Source organism: Carcharhinus amblyrhynchos, chromosome 5, assembly GCF_965287045.1.
Source record: "Carcharhinus amblyrhynchos chromosome 5, sCarAmb.v2.hapA, whole genome shotgun sequence".
NCBI lineage: Eukaryota > Metazoa > Chordata > Chondrichthyes > Carcharhiniformes > Carcharhinidae > Carcharhinus > Carcharhinus amblyrhynchos.
In genome coordinates, this window is record NC_137328.1 from 116,990,779 (window position 1) to 117,016,206 (window position 25,428).

Here is a 25,428-nt window from a genome sequence, read left to right on the forward strand (position 1 = left end):
AAGATAGAAAAATCTGAGGTCACATACCAACCGACTCAAGAACAGTTTCTCCCCTACTGCTGTCAGACTTTTGTATGTATCCACCTCACATTAAGTTGATCTTTCTCTGCACTCTATCCATAACTATAACCCCACATTCTGCATTCTCATGTTTCCTTCTCTATGAATGGTATGCCTTGTCTGCACAGCACGCAAGAAACAATACTTGTCACTGTATACTAATATATGTGACAATAATAAATCAAACCAAATCAAATTAAATCAAAAGAAGAGGCCCCTCAACCCATTGAGTCCGCATCAGCACATTAAAGACCCTGCCTACCTAATCCCACTTGTCAGTACTTGACCCATAGCCTTGAATGTTATGGTGTGCCAAGTACCCATTCAGGCACTTTTCGAGGTTGTGAGGCATTTTGCCTCCACCACCCTCCCAGGCAGCACATTCCAAACCATCACCACCCTCTGAATAAATCCCCCCTAAACCTCCCACCTCTCACTTTGAACTTGTGTCCCCTTGTAACTGACCTTCAACTAAGGGGAACAGCTCCTCCTTATCCACCCTGTCCATACTCCTCATAATCTTGAACACCTCAATTAGGTCACCCTTCAGTCTTCTCTGCTCCAGAGAAAACAACCCAAGCCTATCCAACCTCTCTTTATAACTTCAATGTTCCATCCCACGCTGCATCCTGGTAAATTTCCTCTGTACCCCCTCCAGTGCGTTCACATCCTTCCGATAATGTGATGACCAGAATTGCACACTCCAGCTGTGGCCTCATCAAAGTCCGATATAATTCCATCATGACCTCTCTGCTTTTATAATCTATATCCCGATTGATAAAGGCCATATGCCTTTTTCACCGCTCTATTAATTTGCCTTTCCACTTCCAGAGGTCTATTGACAAACACGCCAAGGTCCCATTGTTCTTCAGAACTTCCCAGTGGCAGACTTTTCATAGTATACTCCCTTGCGAAATGACTCCTTCCAAAGTGTATCACCTCACGCTTTTCAGGGTTAATTTCCATCTGCCTCTTATCTGCCCATTTAACCGTCTCGTCTATATCTCTATATCTTCCTGTAACACAAAATACTCAACCTCACCGTTAACCACCCAGCCAATCTTTGTGTCATTGGCAAACTTACTGATCCTACCCCCCACTTAGTCATTTATGTCATTTATATAAATGATGAACAATAGGGAGCCCGGTACAGGGCCCTGGAGTTCATCACTGGTCACTGGCCTCCAGTCACTAAGTAAGAAGTCTCACAACACCAGGTTAAAGTCCAACCAGTTTATTTGTTAGTAAACCCACAAGCTTTTGGAAACGCTGTTCCTTCGTCAGATGTGTGGGAAGTTCTTCCACACACACAGAACTTTTCACACACCTGACGAAGGAACAGCGTTTCCGAAAGCTTGTGGGTTTACTATCAAATAAACTGGTTGGACTCTAACCTGGTGTTGTCAGACTTCTTACTGTGTTTACCCCAGTCCAACGCCGGCATCTCCACATCATGATTCCAGTCACTAAAGCGGCTGTCTGTCACTACCTTCTGTCTCCTACCACTAAGCCAATTATGAATCCACCTTATCGGATCATCCTGTATCCAATACGCATTAGCCTTCTTAATAAATCTCCCATGAGAGACTTTGTCAAAGGCTTTGCTGAAATCCATGTGAACCACACCAACCGCACTACCCTCATCCACATACTTGGCTACATGCTCAAAAAATTCAATCAACTTGGTTAGGCATGACCTCCCTCTGATAAAACTATGGTGACTATCCCTTGCCTCTCCAAATGGAGATAGATTCCCTCCTTCAGAATCTTCTTCAGTAGTTTCCCAACCACAGACGTGAGACTTACTAGTCTGTAGTTCTCTGGTTTGTCCCTACAATTTTTCTTAAATAGAGAGACTGCATTAGTTGCTCTCCAGTTCTCTGGCATCTCCCTGGTGGCCAAGAAGGAATTAAAAATTTGGGTCAGAGCCCCCTGCAATTTCCTCCCTCGCCTCCCACAACAGCCTGGGACACAATTCATTGGGATCTGGAGACTTGTCCACTGTTAAGCCCGGCAATACCTCCAATACCTTATCAGTCCCTATAACAATTTGCTCTGGAACCTCAATACAAACTTCCATTCATTGCTAAATGGCCATGTCAGCTGTTTTGGATTGAGAAATGAGCAGCGCACCTCGGCCAGCTTGGGCTCTGTCTGAAACAGGTATGGGACGAACACTTTGGCTGGATTTTTACTGTCTAAATAAACATCAGAGTGCATACAGTAAGTGGAGCCTCATGTTTAATGCCTTTGTAATTTATTAAAGATATTGACCCTCAATTGTTTAAGTACTGGCACACATTTTTCAAAATTCATTATAGTTATGGGGCGGTTTAGAACGGAGTTGAGGAGGAACTTCTTCACTCAAAGGGTGGTGAATCTCTGGAATTCTCTGCCCGTTGAGGTGGTGGAGGCTGCCTCGCTAAATATTTTTAAGACGCGGGTTGATGGGTTTTTGATAAGAGAGGGGATTAAGGGTTATGGGGAGAGGGCGGGAAAGTGGAACTGAGCAGCGACAGATCAGCCATGATCTTATTGAATGGCAGGGCAGGCTCGAAGGGCTAGATGGCCTACTCCTGCTCCTATTTCTTATGTTCTTATGTTCTTATGAGGTGGAGATGGATTGGGGTAAATACAGTAAGAAGTCTCACAACATCAGGTTAAAGTCCAACAGGTTTATTTGGTAGCAAAATCCACTAGCTTTCGGAGCTCTTGCTGCCCCTTTATAGGGTCAAATAAACCTGTTGGACTTCAACTTGGTGTTGTGAGACTTCTTACTGTGATTATAGTTACCACAGGAAACGTCAATTGGTCTGAGACGACAGTGCGTCTTATTTACGAACTGCTGCCATCCACAATGAAGACCTTCAAAGAACAAAGAAAATTACAGCACAGGAACAGGCCCTTCAGCCCTCCAAGCCTGCACTGACCATGTGGCTGATTGAACTAAAACCCCCTACCCTTCCGGGGACCATATTCCCTCTATTCCCATACTATTCATGTAGTTGTCACAACACCCCTTGAAAGTCACTATCGTATCCGCTTCCAGTACTTCCCCTGGTAGTGAGTTTCAAGCACCCACCACCCTCTGTGTAAAAAACTTACCTCATACATCTCCTTTAAACATTGCCCCTCGCATCTTAAACCTGTGCCCCCTAGTAATTGACTCCCCCACCCTGGGGAAAAACCTCCTGACTAACCACTCTGTCCATGCCCTTCATAATCTTGTAGACTTCTATCAACCTCCAGCGCTCCAGTGAGAACAAACCAAGTTTCTCCAACCTCTCCTCACAACTAATGCCCTCCATACCAGGCAACATCCTGGTAAATCTTTTCTGTGCCCTTTCAAAAGCCTCCACATCCTTCTGGTAGTGTGGCACCTAGGATTGAACACTATATTCCAAGTGCGGCCTAACTAAGTTCTTTGGGTAGGGAGTCCTAGGGTTTAAATCCAGTGACCGTGAAGGAATAATGATGCCTCACTCTTCTTTAACCACATTAAATAACTTTAACATGCTCTGTGCCAGCTCATTTCTGTGGACTTTGTACACTCTGTGGAATGTACCTGGAATGTCTGGGATCTACAGAGGAGATGCCAATCTGCACCAACTATTGATGGCACAAGACGTAGGTCAATGAATACAGCATTATGTGCACTTGGAAGGCATGGGAAATTTTGCAGGCTGGAAATGAGTTGCCTTGCCAATGACTTATTGCCAGCGTGCCAGTTCTATACATTTCTCCTTTGGTATTCAAGCAGGAAGGAATGTGATGTTGTCCAATAAAACTAAAGATTAAATCATGAAAATCGTCTAGTTTGATGGCCTGAGGGTAAAGCCACCACAATAAGTCTGTAGAACATCTATCGGCGTTGAAGGGGCAAGATAAGTCACAAATCTGACCGCAGGAAAGGCCAAATGTGCAGAATTTTCTTGGAAATGCTGATAAAGAGGCTTTGCTTCAGTAGAATATGTGCATCTGTCTCCCAGTGCCATCACCATATCCCCCCAACCACTTCCCACACTCCCAGCACCATCTCTGGAAAATCCTCCGAGACGTGGGTGAAAATTACACAGAGAATGAATGCTGCCAGCCAAACTGAGAAGAATTATTGCCTCAGGTACATCAACAGCATCGGAAACTGACAAAGAACAAACAAGGCCACCACGATACTCAAAATAGAACATGAGGAGCTTGGAAAGGAACGGATCAGACTTGTTCGCGTGAATTTCAAGAGCGCGGTAAGTCTGCTTCAAAGATGTTTTAATGAAACCTGAGCCATTTTCTATTAATATTAGCAGCTGTAATGTGCATGTGGCTTCTCTCTTAGAGCCAAGCCAATGAAGAAGGAAATCGTTAAGCATTTATTCACACGAAAAGGTAGTAGAAAGCTGGAATGCGGTATGAAGTGTGAGGTGATCCACTTTGGTAGCAAAAACAGGAAGACAGATTGTTATCAGAATGGCTATGATAGAGAGAAGGGAATGGGCAATGAGACCTGGGTGGCCTCGTACGCTGCTCGCTGAAGATAAAATGCAATGTTAAATTGACCTGAATGTCAGGGGGATTAGCCGGGTAAACATGCAGGGTCACGGGAATCAGTCCTGGCTGGGATTGTGTTCAGTACAGACTCGATGGGCCAAATGGCCTCCTTCTGTACTGTAGGGATTCTATGATTCTATGGTATGTTTGTCTCAACAGTGAGATGATTTGAGTACAGGAGCAGGGATGGCTTGCTGCAATTATACAGGGCCACACCTGGAATATTATGCGCAGTTTTGGTCTCCTTATTTGAGGAAGAATGTTCTTGCGCTAGAGAGATTGCAGAGAAGGTTTAGCAGACTGATTCCTGGAATGGTGGAACCAATGTATGAGAAGAGATTGAGTCAGTTAGAACATAGAACATAGAACATAGAACATAGAACATTACAGCGCAGAACAGGCCCTTCGGCCCACGATGTTGCGCCGACCAGTTAAAAAACAATGACCCTCTAACCTAAACCAATCCCTTCTCGTCCATAAACCTATCCACGGATCTCTTAAACGCCCCCAAACTAGGCGCATTTACAACTTCAGCAGGCAGGGCATTCCAATCCCTCACCACCCTCTGGGTAAAGAACCTACCCCTGACATCCGTCCTATAACTACCACCCCTTAATTTAAAGCCATGCCCCCTCGTGCTAGATTTCTCCATCAGAGGAAAAAGGCTATCACTATCCACCCTATCTAAACCTCTAATCATCTTATATGTTTCAATAAGATCCCCTCTTAGCCGCCTTCTTTCCAGCGAAAACAACCCCAAATCCCTCAGCCTCTCCTCATAGGACCTCCCCTCCATACCAGGCAACATCCTGGTAAACCTCCTCTGCACCCTCTCCAAAGCCTCCACATCCTTCCTATAATGTGGGGACCAGAACTGCACACAGTACTCCAAGTGCGGCCGCACCAGAGTTGTGTACATTGTGTTAGGTGTATATTTGCTGGAGTTTAGAAGCATGAGTAGGGGTGAACATAGAACCCTACAGTGCAGAAAGAGGCCCTTTGGCCCATCGAGTCTATGCCGAACACAATCCCACCCAGGCCCTATCCCCATACATTAAACCCACTAATCCCTCTAACCTCCACTACCCTGGACACTAAGGGGCAATTTCTTAGCATGGCCAATCAACCTAACCTGCACACCTTTGGACTGTGGGAGGAAACTGGAGCACCCGGAGGAAACCCATGCAGACATGAGGAGAATGTGCAAACTCCACACAGACAGTGACCCGAGCCGAGAATCGAACCCAGGACCCTGGAGCTGTGAAGCAGCAGTGCTAACCACTGTGCTAATGTGCCGCCCACTGTGCTACCATGCCGGGTGGGGGAGATCTCATAGAAGTCTGTAAAATTCTAACAGGACTAGACAGGGCAGGTACAGCAAAGATGTTCCCGATGGTGGGGGCATCCAGAACCCGGAGTCACAGCCTAAGAAAACCATTGAGATGCGGGGTAATCCCTTCACCCAGGGAGTGGTGAGCTTGTGGAATTCTCGACCACAGGAAGCAGTTGAGGCCCAAACATTATTGTTTTCAAGTATGAATTACCTATAGCTCTGTGAGCTAAAGGGATGAAAAGATCCAGAGGGGAAAGTGGGAACGGGTTACTGAGTTAGATGGGTAGCCACCATCATGATGAATGGCGGAGCAGGCTGAATGGCCTGTCCCTGCTCCTATTTGCTGTGCTTCTGTGATGCATAATGCCCTTGCCAAACAAGAACCTATCAATCTATCAATCTCAGTTTGGAAATTTGCAATTGATTGCCAGCCTCAGTGTGTGTGTGTGTGTGTGTGTGTGTGTGTGTGTGTGTGTGTGTGTGTGTGTGTGTGTGTGTGTGTGTGTGTGTGTGTGTGTGTGAGACGTGGGGGATGGGGGGTGGGGTTGGGCGGGAAATGAACTTCACAGTTTTTACTATCCTTTGTGCGAATGGCCTAGCTCTAACTATAAGACAATTTGCCTTTTTCCTAGACTTCCCCATCAGAGAAGTGACTTTGGGCTTATGCAGCAAGCACCATATTATATACATAAAGGTGTGGAGGCATTTAGAATCATAGAATCCCTACAGTGCAGAAGGAAGTTATTCAGCCCATCGACTCTGCACCAACTCTCTGACAGAGCAACTTAGCCAAGCCCCCCCCCATCTTATCCCTGCAACATCTTGCATTGACCCCACTAGTCCCCCTATCCTTGGGACACTAAGGGGCAATTTAGCATGGACAATCGACCTGACCTGCACATCTGTGGACTGTGAGAGGAAACAGAAGAATGGTCACAGGAATGGGAACTGTGGATCGATTGGAGAAGTTGTGACTTTTTCTCGGAGAGGTAAAGGTTGAGAGGGGATTTGATACAGTTATTGAAAATTAATGGGTATTTCCCACTGTTGGAAGGATTGAGAAGGAGAGCAATGGCGACATGGGAAACCTTTTTATGCAGCGAGTGATTAGGATTTGGAGTGCCCGGGCTGAGAGTTTGATGGGCGCAGGTTCAGTCAAGGCATTCACAAGGGAAGTGGATTATAATTCAAAAAGGAAGTGTGCAGGGATATGGGAAGATGGAAGGGGAATGCCACTCAGTTCTAAGGCAATTGGAGGCGAGCAACAAATGATGGCCCAGCCAGCAATGCCCACATCCGAAGAATAAATAGGAGAAAAATGGTAATAGACGCATTACTGATTTGGAGTAATTACACAATGGGCCAAATGGCCTCTTTCTCTGCTGGAACAATTCTGTGATTCTGTGACTTTGACCCTGATTTTACCGGCAGCCCCAAAATCGGGCCAGGTGAGGCTCGCACAACGGCATTTTCCGTTGGCCTCCAGCACAATCTTATGAGCCTCGGGCGGGTGTGCCGGTAAAAGTCCCACCTTTGTGTTCGGTGGGGGGGTCTCAAATGGAGTTTGAGTGCAGAGGCTGCAATATCTGAACTCACGGATTACACTGACAGCAAGAATATCATCCTGGAAAAGGAAGAGTTTTAAATGGTGTGATTCACTGAGACTTATCTCCTCCTGTCTGCGCACAATTCAAAAAAAATTCATGAACCAAACTATAACTGAGTGTTTAGTGAAAATAGCTTTCCTTATCGCATGTGTCACCCTGAACTCAGTGGTATCAAATTGGCTAATGAGTGAGGAGGTCTAAATAAAAGTTTGAATTGTAGATTTATGCCTCATCTTGAGCATGATACCAAGGTCCCAACGACCTTCACAGTTGGACTGAAGAGATTCCCTGGCACAATTTTAAAGCTGAGTAGGGAATTTGTATTGGATTGAATTGATTTATTATTGTTACGTGTAATAGGATACAGTGAAAACTATTGATTCTTGCGTGTTATAAAGACAAAACATATCGTTCATAGAGTACATAAGGGGAGAAGCAAAGGAGAAGGTGCAGACTGTAGTGTTACAGTCATAGCTAGGGTATAAAGAAATATCAGCTAAATATGTGATAAGACCACTCTGATGACAGCTGGGAAGAAGCTGTTCTTGAGTCGGTTGATACATAACCTCAGACGTTTGCATCTTTTTTCTGATGGAAGAAGGTTGGAGGGAGTATGCTTGATTTGATTTGATTTATTATTGTCACATGTATTGGTATACCGTGAAAAGTATTGTTTCTTGCATGCCATACAGAGAAAGCATACCATTCATTGAGAAGGAAAGGAGAGAGTGCAGAATGTAGTGTTACAGTCATAGCTAGGGTGTAGAGAAAGATCAACTTAATGCGAGGCAAGTCCATTCAAAAGTCTGATGGCAGTGGGGAAGAAGCTGCTCTTGAGTCGGTTGGTATGCGCTCTTAAACCTTTGTACCATTTTCCTGAAGGAAGAAGTTGGAAGAGAGAATGTCCGGAGTGCAGGGGGTCCTTAATTATGCTGGCTGCTTTGCCGAGGCAGCAGGAAGTGTAGAAACAGTCAATAGACGGGAGGCTGGTTTGTGTGATGCACTGGGCTGTCCTCTGGTGCCTGGCCAATATCTATCCCTCAATCAAAATCAATGAAGGAAACAGATTTTTAATTGGTGATGGGTTGAAAGGTTATGGGGAGAAGGCAGGAAAATGGGGACGAGGGGCATATCAACCATGATCGAATGGCGGAGCGGACTCGATGGGCCAAATAGCTTAATTCTGCTCCTATATCTTATGAACTTATAAAAAATGATTTAGCCATTTATCACTTGCTCTTTCTGTCTGCTTGCTGTGCTCAGATTGGCTGCTACATTTGCTGCAATTCAGAAAACAGTTCATTAGTTACATAATACTTTGGGAAGACCTAAGGTCATGAAAGACTTTATATATGAAAGTCATATATAAATGCAAGTATTTCCGCCTTGAAGCACATCAGAAAAGATACCTTCACTCCGGGAGTAAATTAATGTCAACACAGGTCATGAATGTGTCTCTCTTTGAACTTTTTCTAAACTGAGGAGGACAGACTGGTTACCAAGCATAAAAAGTCACCCAAGTTCACTCTCAATGTTCACACATAGTTAATAAACCCTAAATGAAGGTTGTCCTTCTTCTTTGCTTTTGTAACTTGCTTGGTCAGCATTTTTTACGAACCAGAGGAAATTAATGCAAGGTGATAAGACCAGGGGAACGGCACTAACAATTAGCGAGTGCCGATCGATGCCTCCAGGCACGATACAGAAAAGTAAACACCAAGCAGGCGAGAAAAGAGAGAGGGTGAGCAGTGATAAGGTACGAAAGCACAGTCTCGGAGTAGAGTTTCAAGATGATTCTAAGGAGCGCAGTCAGGGTAAAGGAATTTTAAAAGGAAAGTGGGAGCAGGAGACGCATTGTTAAAAGCAGCATAGAAATCAAGGAAGATCAAGAAGAGAGATTTAGCCACTATATTGACAACAGCAATTAATATTTTTACGATGCCTTTAAGGTAATAACAGATAATAGATCATAGAATCCTATAGGGCAGAAGGGGGCTATTTGGCCCATCATGTCTGCACCAACCACAATCCCATTCAGGCCCTGTCGCCATAACCCCTTGCACAAACCCTAGCTAGTCTCCCTAACACAAAGGAGCAATTTAGCATGGCCAATCCACCTGACCCACACATCTTTGGACTGTCCCAAGAGAATGAAACACATTAAAGATATTGGGGTGAATTTTCCCATTCTGGCTGCCACGGGAATCGTAGTGGGCGAGGAGCGGACCACGGAAAGGTCTGTTGACCTCAGGCGGGATTTTCCGGTTTTGAGGCGAGCGTGGCCGGAAAATTCCGCCCATTTAGTCAGGCGAGAAAAAGCTTGATCAAAGGGGTGAGTTTTAAGGAATGACTTAAAGGACAGCATAAGAAGTCTCACAACACCAGGTTAAAGTCCAACAGGTTTATTTGAAATCATGAGCTTTCGCAGCGCTGCTCCTTCATCATGTGAGTGGAGAGATAGGTTCTCAAACAAGGACAATGGTGAGAGAGAGGTGCAGGTTGGAAATTCCAGAACTTGGGGCTGCAACATGTAAAGGCACGCCTACCAGTGATGGAACAATTAAAATCAGAGTTACACCAGATTTCGAGAAGCAGGATTTCTTGACAGGCTGTGGGGCTGAGTAAGTTTACAAAGATTGAGTTGGCCAAGTCCTAAAGGACATAACTGCTAGACTGGGTCAGTGGCAGTTAGTGAGGGAACCAACAAGAGGGAAAAATCTGCCTGATCTCGCTCTCATACATCTACCCATTGCTGATTTGTATCTGTCCATTACAGTATTAGTGGGGGTAATCACTGCGCAGTCCTTGTGGAGTTGAAATCTGTCCCTGGTTTTGTGTGGCACTACCACTGCACTAAATGGGATAGATTTCAAACAGATCCAGCAACTCAAGACTAGGCATTCATGAGGCACTGCGAGACTTCAGCAGCAACAGAGTTATATTCAACCACAATCTTTAACCTCATGGCCCGGCATATCCCCCACTCAACCATTTGCACCAAGCTGGGGATCGACATTAACTCAATGAAGAGTGCAGGCGGACAGGTCAGGGACAACTCCTCCCCACACTTTCTCCCTACTTTATTCCCTTCTTTACCTTTTCTCCACCCCCCCCCGCTTCCCCTTTTCTACATTTTATCTCTGCCCCATCTTTCCCCATCACCTCCCCCAACATCTTCAGCTGTCACTGCTTACAGCTTCTCTGCCATTTGGCCATTCACACCCTTTATTCTCTCTGTGGACAACCATTAGCAGTCTTTTCCCCTGGTTTCTGTGGCTATGACTCATATTCATTCCCTCTCCCTGCAGTATAAATATCTCCCACTTTCTATGCCTTTTAGCTTTGACAAAGAGTCATCTGGACTCGAAACGACAGCTCTTTTCTCTCCTTACAGATGCTGCCAGAGCTGCTGAGATTTTCCAGCATTTTCTCTTTACGTCAAGAGCAATGCCTGGCACACAGAAAACCAGGTTATTATTTGCCAAACAGTGAAAGCATCAAGCAATAAACAGAGATCACAAGCAATGGATCAGATCTAAGCTCTGCAGTCCTGCCACATCCAGTTGTGGTGGACAATTAAACATCTCACTGGAGAAGGAGGCTCCACACATATCCCGATCCTTAATGATGGGGGCAAATTAAAACTGTGAGTGTGTCAGCACCATATGGACTGCAGCGATTCAGGGTGGCTCTCCACTTCCTGAATATAACATGATAGAAGTCTTCATTAGGTTGGAAAGTGAAAAAAGTCCAACTCGGGTTCTAAATCTAAACAAAGAAAATTAAGAAGATATAAGGTGTGAGTTGCCTAAGATAGATTGGGAAACTTCATTAAAAGGCACGATGGTGGCTACGCAATGGTTAATATTTAAGAACCAATTGTATGCATGGCAACATTTACACATCCCTGTTTGGTGCAAAAACACAATGAGAAAAGGGACCCAACCGTGGTTTGTAAAAGAAGTTAAGGATAGTCTTAAATTCAAAAAGGAATCATATGAAGTTGCTAGAAGAAGTAACAAGCTTGAGAATTTTTATTATTCATTCATGGGACATGGGCATCACTGGCTGGCCACCATTTATTGCCCATCCCGAGTTGCCCTTGGAGAACAGTTCAGAATCAGCCACATTGTTGTGGCTGTAGAGTCACATGTAGGCCAGACCAGGAAAGGATGGCAGATTTCCCTCCCTGAAGAACATTAGTGAACCAGATGGGTTTTTCCGACAATCGACATATAGAACATAGAGCATTGAACACTACAGTACAAACAGGCCCTTTGGCCCACAAGTTGCGCCGATCATATCCATACCTACCAGGCCATTATCCATACCTACTACTTCCGTGGATAGGTTTATGGACGAAAAGGGATTGGTTTAGGTTAGAGGGTCATTGTTTTTTTAACTGGTCGGCGCAACATCGTGGGCCGAAGGGCCTGTTCTACGCTGTAATGTTCTATGTTCTACTAGGTATGGATAATCAGTAGATTCCTAATTCCAGATATTTTTATTGAATTCCTATTCCACCACCCACCATAGAGAGATTCAAACCCGGGTCATCAAAACATTAGCTGAACTTTTGGATTAATAGTCTAGTGATAATACCACTAGGCTATCACCTCCCCATGATTGGGAGAAGTTCAGTATTCAGCAAAGTAGGATAAGAGGATTAAGAGGGGGAAATTAGTGTATGAGAGTAAACATAAAAGTGGACTATAAAAGCTTCTACAAGTATATGAAAAAGATGAGTGAAGACAAATGTAGGTGCCTGCTTGTCTGAAACAGGAGAATTTAAAATAGCGAACAAGGAAACGGCAGAGCAAACAACAAAGGAAGGCAGAAATAACTTTCCAGGAATGCTAGAGAACCAAGGGTTTAGTGAGAAAACAATTCAATCATAGAACTTCTACAGTGCAGAAGGAGACCATTTGGACCATTGAGATTGCATCAACTCTGTAACACAGCCTCTTACCCAGAGGGGCCAACTCGAAAGGCCCTACTCCTGCTCCTATTTTCTATATTTCTCAAGGACAATTCAAGATTGGCAATAAATGCTAGCTTAACCAGCAATGCCCAGATAACGTGACTGAATATCATAGAATCCCTCCAGTGCAGAAGTTTGCACTGACTCTCGGAAAGAATGTCCCCCCCAGGATTTTCAAATGTATTTTTGAGCACGGTAGCACTGTGGTTAGCACTGTTGCTTCACAACACCAGGGACCTGGGTTCGGTTCCTGGCTTGGGTCACTGTCTGTGTGGAGTTTGCATGTTCTCACTGTGTCTGCATGGGTTTCCTCTGGGTGCTCCAGTTTCCTCCCACATTCTGAAAGATGAGCTGGTTAGGTGCATTGACCTGAACAGACTCGGGGACTTTCACAGTAACTTGGTTGCAGCGTCAATGTAAGCCTTACTAGTGGCTAATAAATAAACTTCAACTTTAATTCTTCTCTTGAAATTTATTCAGTAACAAAACAAACCTTCTATTTTGCTAAGAGCCTTGAGCATATTTCTTTGTTAAGTAGCAATTCCAATGCAAATTGCAATAGTTTTCCATGCTGGCTGTGTGTTATCCCCTCTCACTATACCCCAGGTTTCTGCAACTTATTCTCCCCAATCTCTCCAATAATGAGGAATAACACTGGTTAAATACATGGGGCTATGGGGATAGGGCCTGGGTGGGATTGTGGTCGGTGCAGACTTGATGGGCCAAATGGCCTCCTTCTGCACTGTGGGGATTCTATAAACAGGCATCTTAATCCACCTTACATATTGTCACTGTCCTGAACCCACATCTAAACTTTATTTATAATCAAATGGAATTTCACAGATTCCCCTTGTTACACATTTTTTTCTTTGTAACTTGCACTGTGGGTATCTAAAACCTTGATCTTTGATCAATCTTAGTTAATAATTAAGAAGCAAGTTATGAAAAATAGAATCTCCTCCCTTTTTGGCATGGCTTCCTGTAATTGATAGGTAGTTTGATAGGTTCAATCCGAGAACCCCTCTCATTAGCTCGGTTGGAGCCAATAGCAGCAATGCACTAGAGGGAATTTTAGGTTCCTTCGAGCTTGCCTGCCTACGAATGTGAAGCGTTTGTTTCTAGTTCAGGATTAGCACCAGGAACCAGGCATCTATCCAACTTTCCCTGCTCAGTGGTTCCTCTGTTTTAAGTAATATGTGGCTACTCAAGGGACGTAAAGTGTTATAGGCACTGGGAGTAATTGAGACTTCGCACTGATTCCCCCCAATTAGTGCTGAGCCATCTTATGCCTGGTTTGAGCTCAGTTAAGAAGACCGAGTTGGGGGGAGCAATTATCAAGCTCCCCCCAGCTGCCTCTGTGTGTTTAAGGCGGCAGTACCAGGAAGTTCCCCATTTCAATCCCAGAAATGTGGTGCATTAGTTGGCAGAGAACCGTAGCATGCTGACTTCCTGGAAATTGGCCAGGATTTGGTCATTGGTTTATTTACAGTTTGCAGATTGCTGCACCGCAATAAGGTTTCATCCAAATGCTGAGATCCTTTCACCTATCAATCCTCATACTTGAAAATTGCCTTCTATGCCAAGAACTAGAGCTAATTGGTGTTTATCAAGCCATAACCCAACAGAGAGCCAATGTATTAGGGAGGAAGGGGGAGGGAAGAAAATTAGCAGAGAATAATTGAGAATGAAAATAAACTAATTACATATAGTTATGTTATTTACAGTGCAAACGCAGGCCATCTGGCCCAACTAGCCCATGTTAGTGCTTAAGCTCCAATGAGCCTCGTCCCATTCCTTTTCTTCTAATCTCATCAAAACTTCAAAGATGTGCGGGTTAGGTGGATTGGCCAAGCTAAATTGCCCCTTAGTGTCAGGAGATTTGCAGGATAAATATGTGGAGTTACAGGGATAAGGCCTAAATGGGGTTAAGAGGATAGGACCTGGATAGCATTATTGTCCATGCAGACTCGATGGGCTGAATGGCCTTTTTCTGTAGTGTAAGGATTCGGTGAACATTTCTCCCCATTCCTTTCTCCCTCATGTGTTTATCTAGCTTCCTTTTCAACACACCCCTGCAAATTCCACATTCTCTGCGTAACAAAGGTTCTCTTGAGTTCCTTATTGTGTGGCACAGTGGCACTGCTGCCTCAGAACATCAGGGACCTGGCCTTTGATTTAGGTCTTAGGCGAGTTTGCACATTCTCCCTGCATCTGCATGGGTTTCCTTCAGGTACTCCGGTTTCCTCCAGCACTCCAAAGATGTGCAAGTTCGGTGGATTGGCCATGCTAACTGTCCCTCCATGTCCAAAGGTGTGTAGATTGGAGGGTTGGCCATGATTAAAAACACAGAGTTATGAGGAAAGGGTGGGGAGGTGGACTTGGGTAAAAATGCTCTATTGGGGAGTTGGTGCAGACTCAATGGGCCAAACAGCCTCCTGCTGCACCATAGGAATACTATGCTATTTTTATGGTACTGTGGATTTATTAGTATCTTATGTCCCCTGGTTCTGACCTCTCTCACAGCACCTCCTCTGCATCAACCCTACTAAATACTTCCATAATCTTAAACACCCCAGCCTGTTCTGTCTTTCCTGGTATGTATACCTACCAGTTCCGATTCTTTTGTGTACCTTCTCCAGTACCTGTGTATTCATTTTATAGTACAAGAGACAAGAAATGTTCTAGGTATTCCAAATGTGCATCCAACCAAGGTTCTTCAAAAAGTCTCCTTTCTCCTTCTTTTTATTCTAATCCTTAGAGATGAATCCCAGTACTTTAATTTTTTTATGGCTTATTAATTTGCCTAGCTATTTTTCTTGACTTTTGTTTTGTCCATTCAAATCCTTCTTTTCCTTGAGTTCATTTAGACACACTTTCCAAGGTATACGTGACCTCACCACTCCTCTAACCAAAAGTATATCACCTCACACTTATTGATATGAAAGTTCAACCAATATTATGTCTGTTTCATACATCTCTCCTCAACTATTCCCTCCCAAACTGGTGCTTTCGGCATATTGGACTTCTATGTAAATGCAGGATTGGACTGCTGTTATGCTTTATGTTGCTTAACGCAAGGTAGCCTTCATTTCCAAAGAAATTCACAGCCGTTAGTCTAAAGCTGAAAAGTACATTAAGGTTATGAATTGGTAAAACCTGGAATTCACTTATTGCCATTGTCCACCCAGCTTTGATCATCTATGGGGACAGTGGGTCCTTTTAAACCATTTCCAGATTGGCCAAGGCCTTGTACTGCCTCCAACATCAATAGGGTCACCAAGACCAACCTACAGCTGTGGTGCTGTCCAAACAGTGACTTGCACCGCCAAAAAGTGCCTGCTGACTAAACTTTAGGGAACTCTATCTAACCACAGGCTGGGCTATTGCTTGGCTATGTGACAATGCATGCACTTAGTAAATATTTAAATAAAGAGCCATGAAATTTGTGAGGGGTGCCTGTCCTTATTTGACTTATTTCCTTCTGAGTTTCAGGTTTGCCTCAATGCCACAATCATAAGAGTAGGACAACTGTCTACTTCAAGGATAACAGGATGCTAACTGGGATGCAATGCTAGGAGGACAAAAGAGCAATGGATGACATTTGGAATCGATGTTAGAACCCTGCTGAACAAGAATAGTTGCACCTATGAAGAAGACAGCATCTGTATAAGTCATGGTATTGCTCTCACTGGCTTTGCCAATCTGTTTAAACTACTCAGGTGAGCCCTAAAGGAGTGCTGAGGTCAATGCACGCCTGGCCTATATTTGATTTGATTTATTATTGGCACAAGTATTAACATACAGTTAAAAGTACTGCTTCTTGCATGCTGTACAGACAAAACATGCCCTTCACAGAAAAGGAACTGAGAGAGTGCAGAATGTAGTGTTACAATCATAGCTAGGGTGTAGAGAAAGATCAACTTAGTGCAAGGTAAGTCCATTCAAAAGTCTGACAGCAGCAGGGAAGAAGCTATTCTTGAGTCAGTTGGTACATGACCTCAGGCTTTTGTATCTTTTTCCCAAAGGAAGAAGGTGGAAGACAGAATGCCCGGGATGCGTGGAGTCCTTATTTATGTTGGCTGCTTTGCTGAGGCAGCGGGAAGTGTCGACAGAGTCAGTGGATGGGAGGCTGGTTTGCGTGATGGATAGGGCTATATTCATGATCTTTTGTGGTTTCTTGCGATCTTGAGCAGAGCAGGAGCCCATACCAAGCTGTGATACGACCAGAAAGAATGCTTTCTATGGTGCATCTATAAAAGTTGGTGAGAGTCGTAGCTGACATGCCAAATTTCCTTAGTCTTCTGAGAAAGTAGAAGCATGGGAGGGTTTCTTAACTGTAGTGCTGGCATGAGGGGACCAGGACAATTTGTTGGTAATTTGGACACCTAAAAATTTGAAGCTCTCGACACTTCCTACTTCATCCCCATTGATGTAGATAGAAGCATGTTCTCCTTTGCACTTCCTGAAGTCGATGACAATCTCTTTCATTTTGTTGACATTGCGGGAGAGATTATTGTCACCGCACCAGTTCACCAGATTTTCTATCTCATTCCTGTATCCTGTTTCGGCATTGTTTGAGATCCGACCCACTACGATGGTGTCGCCAGCAAACTTGAAAAAATGTTTACAATTGAAGGGCACATCTCTGGTGTGGTAGTTGTGTGAGAAATAGAAACCTGCCTGCAGAGCTTTAATAGTGCCCTGGTCAGAGGAACATAGGGTTCAGTTATTCAGCCATTCATCTGACGTTGAATTAGATATGGCTGATCGATATCTTAACTGCATTTACCCACTTTAGTATCATAATATCCTTGAGAGAAGCTTTCTCATTCTGCCCGCCATGGAATTCGTAGCAGACCGAGGGTGGTGATGGTGGGGGTGGGGGGGGTCTTTCACTTCATTTTATGTGAATAACTGAGTCTTGACAGAGCATTTCAGCCCATCGTGTTTGCGCCAGCTCTCCGAGTTAGTGTCATTACTAATTTTATGTGGGATATAAAGATTAATTTTTTTTGGTTCGGTTTCAGTTTAAAGTGAATTTGATGTTATTTACAAAGCCATTTTGATCCAGCTGAGAGGCTTTTCAAAGCAAGAAGACCCTGAGGTTGTAGAAGAATTACAGACTCCCTACAGTGCAGAAGGAGGCCATTCAGCCCATTGAGTCTGACCGACAACATTCCCACCTAGGTCCTATCCCCATAACCCCACAAATTTCACCCACTAATCCCATTAACCATCCCGGGACACTAAGGGGCAATTTAGCATGGCAAATGCACCTAATCAGCACGTCTTTCAGACTGTGGGAGGAAACCGGAGCATCCGGAGGAAACCCATGTAGACATGGGGACAATGTGCAAATTCGACACAGACAGCAACCCAAGTCAGGAATTGAACCCGGGCCGCTGGCGCTGTGAGGCAACAGTGCCAACCACTGTGCCACCATATCACCCTGCGTAAAAAATTACCGAGGGTGGAGCTATGCTCCAAAAGGAATCTTGGTGGGCTTTGTCACACTCCACCAGCTTCTCTTACGTAGCTCCAATCAGCCTGTATCTTCTGTAAGTACAGCAAAGACTTTGCCTTCGCAGGAAAATCCCAAGGATCCAAAGGCATCAATGAAAGAGAGGTCACTTTGATTTGATTTATCATTGTCACTTGTATTAGTTACAGTGAAAAATATTGTTTAATATGCATAAAGTAAGTATTTATTGCACACTATACAGGCAAAACATACCATTCATAGAGTAAATAGGGGAGAAGGAAAGGTGGGGGTTCAGAATGTAGTGTTGCCTCTTTTGTCAGTCCTGAATAGTTAATTCCAGCCCTTGCATGTGCTCATTTACATGAGGCACTGGGTATGTTTCTCTTTATCATTGGAAATCAGCTGACCAGAGTATCACAGAAATTTACACACAAGGCGACCATTTGACCCATCATATCGCTATGGCTGAGAAAGAGTTATCCAGCCTTTGTAGGTGCGACATTTTAAGTGCCGATTCAAGCACTTTTTAAAAGTGATGAGGATTTATTTAGTATTCATGTCAAGAGGGCTAGAATACAAGAGTAGGGATGTACTTTTAAGTCTGTATAAGGCTCTGGTTGGACCCCATTTGGAGTATTGTGAGCAGTTTTGGGCCCCATATCTAAGGAAGGATGTGCTGGCCTTGGAAAGGGTCTGGAGGAGGTTCACAAGAATGATCCCTGGAATGAAGAGCTTGTTGTTTGAGGAACGCTCGGGGACTCTGGGTCTGTGCTTGTTGGAGCTTAGAAGGATGAGGGGGGGATCTTATTGAAACTTACAGGAAACTGTGAAGCCTGGATAGAGTGGATGTAAAGAGGATGTTTCCACTGGTAGAGAAAACTAGAACCAGAAGCACAACCTCAGGCTGAAGGGTCTGTCCTTTAAAACAGAGATGAGGAGGAATTTTCTCAGCCAAAGAGTGGTGAATCTGTGGAACTTTTTGCCACAGAAGGCTGTGGAGGCCAGATCATTGAGTGTCTTTAAGACAGAGTTAGATAGGTTCTTGGTTAATACAGGGGTCAGGGATAATAGGGAAAAGGTAGGAAAATGGGAATAAGATAAAGAATCAGCCTTGATTGAATGGCGGAGCAGATTCAATGGGCCGAGTGGCCTAATTCTGCTTCTATGTCTTATGGTCTTATAGGATTTCAGCCTTTACCCTTTCAAGCAGTGAGTTCCACATCTCCACCTCCCTCTAGAATAAACTATCGCTACTCAGCTCCGCAGTAATCCTTCTACCAATTACTATAAATCTTTACCCCTTGCTCATTGACCTCCCAATAAGGAACTAGGTTCTTCCCATCCACTCTATCTCGGCCCCTTATCATTTCAGACGCTCTAATTAATTCCTCCCTCAGCCTCATCTGTTCCAAAGAAAATAGCACAGCTGTCCTAATTCTTCCTCATAGCAAATATTCCTCATTCCTGGCACCGTCTTTCTAAACAGCATGGATGACACAGTAGTTAGCACTGCTGCCTCACAGCGCCAGGAACCTGGCTTCAATTCCAGCTTCGGGCCACTGTCTGTGTGGAGTCTACACATTCTCCCCGTGCCAGTGTGGGTTTTCCCAGGGTGCTCCGGTTTCTCCCCACTGTCCACAGATGTGCAGGTTAGGTTGATTGGCCATGCTAAATTCACACTGGGGATTAGCACGGTAAATGTATGGGGTGACGGGAGTAGGGCCTGGGTGGTATTGTGGTCAGTACAGACTCGATGAGCCAAATGGCCTCCTTCTGGGCTTCTATGAAATTTCTTATTTACCCTCTCTGGCAGAATCACATTCTTCCTGTAATAGAAACATAGAAAATAGGAGCAGGAGTAGGTCATTTGGTCCTTTGAGCCTGCTTCAAATTCAATAGGATCATGTTGATCCTTCATTTCCTCTATTGTGTCATCAATAAACTTGGAAATATTGCATTGACGTATATTGTGAACAGTTGAGGCCCAAGCACTGATCCTTCGGGACCTCACTAGTCACTGCCTGCCACTTCGAGAAAAAACATTTATTCTTTCTCTCTGTTTCCAGTCTTCTAGCCAATTCTCAATCCATGCCAATATATCACTCCCAATCTCATGTACTTTAGCTATGAACACAAATCTTTTAAAATGTTTTTGGAGATCCAAATACAACATTGGTTCTCTCTTATCTCTTTTGCTTTTCCTCGAAAAACTGCATGAGCGGCATTTTCCCATCCCGCCTGCCACGGGAGACAGACCATTGCAAACATTCATTGACCTTGGGCCAGAACATCCCACCCCGTAGGTTTGTCAAAAATGATTTCCCTATCATAAATCCATGTTGACTTCCTCTAAGCCCATTAATATTTCCTGGGGAAATTTTTCTGCACCCCCCCCCCCCCCCACCCCCCCAACACCCACCCCCCTCAATTGGGATGCCCATTTCGAACAAAGGTCAGAGGGTGCTGGTGAGAGTGCAAGGGAGGGTGGAGATAATTTGGGGGGAGATGGGGAAAGGTGGACAAGGTTGTGAATATTGACGCGGAGGCTTGGTCAACCTTCCCTTCTCGTGATCCAGCGATGCTGAGGCTAGTTAAATGATCCTGAGTGATGCCCCAGTACCATCACAGTGGTTAGCACCGCTGCCTCACAGCACTAGGGCCCTGGATTCGATTCCTGGCTTGGGTCACTGTCTGAGTGGAGTCTGCACGTTGTCCCCGTGTCTGCGTGGATTTCCTCCGGGTGCTCCATTCTCTTCCCACAGTCTGAAAGATGTGCTGTTTAAGTGCATTGGCCGGGCTAAGTTCTCCTTCAGTGTACCCAAACAGGCACTAGAGTGTGGCGACTAGGGGATTTTCACAGTATCTTCATTGCAGCGTTAATGTAAACCTACTTGTGACTAATAAATAAGCTTAAAAAAACACTTCCACACCCCAAATAATTCAACGCATAAATCTGAGATTTTCATTATTCAGTCTTTTGATGTGTTAGCCACCTCAGCCAGTAGCAGAGGCCAGGCAAACAGCACAGGCGTGACAGAGCGGAGCAGGCAGGGGGAAATAAGGAGAGAATTGATGGGATATTTGAAGCAATGAGTGATTTTGAAGTCGCGGTTGATTGCAGTTGTTTTTTATGGTGTCGACGTGCTATCCTGTCTTGGCTTTCTGCTTGTACGGTATCAGTTGTGTGAAAATAAACTGCTTTCATTTATTTCACTGTTTTAAGCAGAGAGATGACAGGATGGTGCCAAAGAGCAATAAAACGTGCTTGTTGTGGCTGCCGAGAGGATGGGGGTGAGGCTACAGTCTAGGGACCTCCAGTCCTTTGCCTGCAGACTTATGGTGGATTAGTGCGATTATGTAAACAGTAAAGGCTACATTTATGATATGATAAATCAGCCGGGTGTATGTGTCCATGTGGCCATTCTGGACGATGAGCAGACCCACGAGGCAGGGAAAAGGTCTACGTCAGACCTGCTGCAGTAAAAGAGCGACACGCAGCAACTTGAAAGAACTCGCATTGGATATACCAATTGCCTTGAAAAGAATTAACAATGTAAGTTTGTCTTTTCCCCTTTACTGAGCACCAGCCCAGCCCAGAGTAAGCTTAGATTTGCAATTGTCAGGTTTCCAGTCGCTTGGTTAGTTTGTACTCGATATGCGCACAGCAGAAAGACTTGAGCCATAATGATTGTTCTGTGCTGACATATCTGGTTACCGCAATTGGTCATTGCAGGAGGTTGGAAGATTAGCATGGTTTCCCACTTCTGGTTATTACTTGCCATTACCAAAAGAAGTCCCACTCCATAGATGCGCAGGTTTGGTGGATTGGCTGTGCTAAATTGCCCCTCTGTGTCAGGGGGATTAGCAGGGTAAATATGTGGGGTTAGGGACCTGGGTGGGATTGTTGTCAGTGCAGGGTTGAGGGGCCCAATAGCCTCCTTCTGCAGTGGAGGGATTCTATGATTCTACTGCCCATTGGGTTTCACTTGGGGACAGGATCAGTCTCCATTCTGATCCTTCCCCAGGTTCCTGTCAATACCCATTGTAAAGATCTGGACACTGGCAATAACTGCTTGGCTGAATGAGAACTATTTGTGTGAGCCATGGGTTTCTTCCAGATGCCTTGGTTTCCTCCCATAGTCAGAAAGACGTGCTGATAAGGTGCATTGACCATACTAAATTAGAATCATAGAATCCCTATAGCACATAAAGAGGCCATTTGGCCCATTGAGCCTACACTGACAACAATACTACCCAGGCCCTATCCCCGTAGCCACTGCTAATCTCCCTGACACTCAGTGACAATTGAGTGTGGCCAATGAAGCTAACCCATACATCTTTGTACAGTGGGAAGAAAGTGGAACATCCGGAGGAAACCCACACAGACACAGGGAGAACATACAAATTCTTCCTCAATATCCGAACAGATGCCGGAATGTAGTGACTAGGGGATTTTCACAGTAACTTCATTACAGTGTTAACGTAAGCCTACCTTTGACACTAAGAAATAAACTTTAAAAAAGTAGGAACGGGGGAGGCCATTCAACCCCTAGACTTTGTTCTACAAATCAATCTGATTTTGACTATGGCTAATTTGTATCTTAACTCCATTGTCCCACCTTAATTCTGTAATCTTTCTTAAAATCTTAATCATGATTTCCCAACAGAGGAAGATCTTTGCCTTCATTCATCTTAAACGCCACCATGAGATTACCAAATGACAAAAGTATTCACAATTTTGTTAGAAATAATGCACAGATGGAACTTTACCCCTTCCCTTGGAGTTTAGAAGAATGAGAAGTTATACAATCGAAACATATCGGATTCTGATGGGGTTAGACAGGGTAAATGTTGGGAGGATGTTTCCACTCATGGGAAATTCCAGGACTAAAAGGCACCTTTGCAGAATAAGATGGATTTGAAGAAAAATTTATTCTCCCCAAAGAGTGGTGAATGTTTGGAATTCTTTAGCCCAGGAAGCAGTGGAGGTTGAGTCCTTGAATATTTTCAGGGTTGAGAAAGATAGGAGTCAGTAGGGGAGAAGGCAGAAAAGTGGACTTAGTGAGTGTTAGATCAGCCTCACGGTGGCACAGTGGTTAGCACTGCTGCCTTACAGCGCCAGGGATCCGGGTTTGATTCCCAGCATGGGTCACTGTCTGTGTGGAGTCTGTATATTTTCCCTGTGTCTGCGTGGGTTTCCTCCGGATACTCCAGTTTCCTCCCACATTTGGAAAGACGTGCTGGTTAGATGATTGGCCGTGCCAAATTCTCCCTCGATGTACCCGAGAAAGCGTCGGACTGTGGCAACTGGGGCATCTTCACAGTACCTTCGTTGCGGTGCGAACATATGTCTACTTGTGACTAATAAATAAATAAACTTTAATTTTAAAAAGCAGAGTGGGGTTGAAGCACTGAATGGCCTCTTCCCCATTTTGCATTCTTTCCTTTGTCTCTCAAGAGATTTGAAAACGCACTGGAATTTTATAAGATCAATGATGCCTTCAAGAAGATAAGTGATCCACAATTAGCATGGGTGAGTGATTATCATTCAGTTCACTGTCGTAACTTAAGTAAGGGACTTGTACAGGGTGACAGTAATTGGTGGATGGGGCCCCTGTAACCACAGCATTTGGACTATTAGCAGCTACACAGAACTAACAGCACAGGAGGATTACATTTGGCCCAAAGGGTCTGTTCAGGTGTTTCTACTTCATTGAAGCCCAATCCACCCTATTTCACAAACATCCGTCCCTTTCTCCCTCGTGTACTTACCTCGTTTCCCCTCAAATGCTCCTACGCTTTTCACCTCAACTAGTCCATGTGGTACAAATTCCACACCCTCACCATTCTCTGGCCAGAGATGTTTCTCCTGGATTCTTTATTGCATTTATCAGTGACTATCTTATCTTTCTGACCGCTAGCTACTAAACAGGCACAAATGATTGATCTACATCTAGTCTAAATGGGAGGATAATGTGACAAGGGCAGTCACTTTAGTACAGATGCAAGAAGCTGGCATTCATGCTATGGGTCCTGGTAGTGGTGTGATGAATGCCAGCCCTCTGTCTCCAATGTTAGAGTTGGCTCCTTAGTTTTCATTGTGCTAAAACTTCCGAGCACTTGAACAGTCTAACTGGGGGGGTAACCCAGACATGTGCAGGGGAACAATTGCCTCCTCCTTGACCATCTGTCCCCTCCCCAACTGTCTCCCCCCTCTTCAACGGCCCAAGTCCCCCAACCATCTGTACGCCCCCCACTCTGACTATCTGATCCACTCCCCACTGTCTAATCCGCCAACTGTCTGCCCCCTGATTGTCCCTCCTCTCTGTCTCCCAACTATCTAGCATTCCCTAACTATTCTACCCCTTTGTCCCCGTCTGCTGACACCCCTCCCAACCCATCTGTCCCACTGTCCGACCCTCCCACTCCAGCTGTCCTACTGTTCCCCCTGACTGTACAACACCATCCACCATTAAAAAGAGATCATAGCCTCTTGGCTTGCAATTCTCTTGCACTCAACAGAAGGCTTCAGGAGCGTACTGTTTGCATAGGTGTTGTGAGACTTCTTACTGTGTTTACCCCAGTCCAACGCTGGCATCTCTACAGCATAGTTCTTACCCAGCATGATTCAGGAGGTCAGGCGAGACAGGATTCAGACGACTACAAGATAAAAAGCTAGGAGCAGAACAGCAACTGGACACTGATTGAAATTCTGTGGAAGTGCAGGCCCAATGTGTCTCCTGTAGCATGCTATTAAGGACGTGAATATAAGAACATAAGAACATAAGAAATAGGAGCAGGAGTAGGCCATCTAGCCCTTCGAGCCTGCCCCGTCATTCAATAAGATCATGGCTGATCTGTCGCTGCTCAGTTCCACTTTCCCGCCCTCTCCCCATAACCCTTAATCCCCTCTCTTATCAAAAACCCATCAACCTGCGTCTTAAAAATATTTAGCGAGGCAGCCTCCACCACTTCAACGGGCAGAGAATTCCAGAGATTCACCACCCTTTGAGTGAAGAAGTTCCTCCTCAACTCTGTTCTAAACAGCCCCCCTTTTATCTTGAGGCTGTGCCCCCTAGTCCTACTGTCTTTTTTGAGCAAGAAGAGTCTCTCCACCTCCATCCTATCCATCCCATTCATCATCTTGTACGTCTCAATGAGATCTCCCCTCATTCTTCTAAACTCTAACAAGTACAAGCCCAGTTTATTCAGCCTCTCCTCATAGCTCAACCCCCTCAACTCCGGTATCAGCCTAGTAAACCTCCTCTGCACTCCCTCCAAGGCCAAAATATCCTTGCGCAGGTGCGGCGCCCAAAACTGCACACAGTACTCCAGCTGCGGCCTCACCAATGGCCTATACAGCTGCAGCAAGACCTCCCTACTTTTATATTCAATCCCCCTCGCTATGAAGGCCAGCATCCCA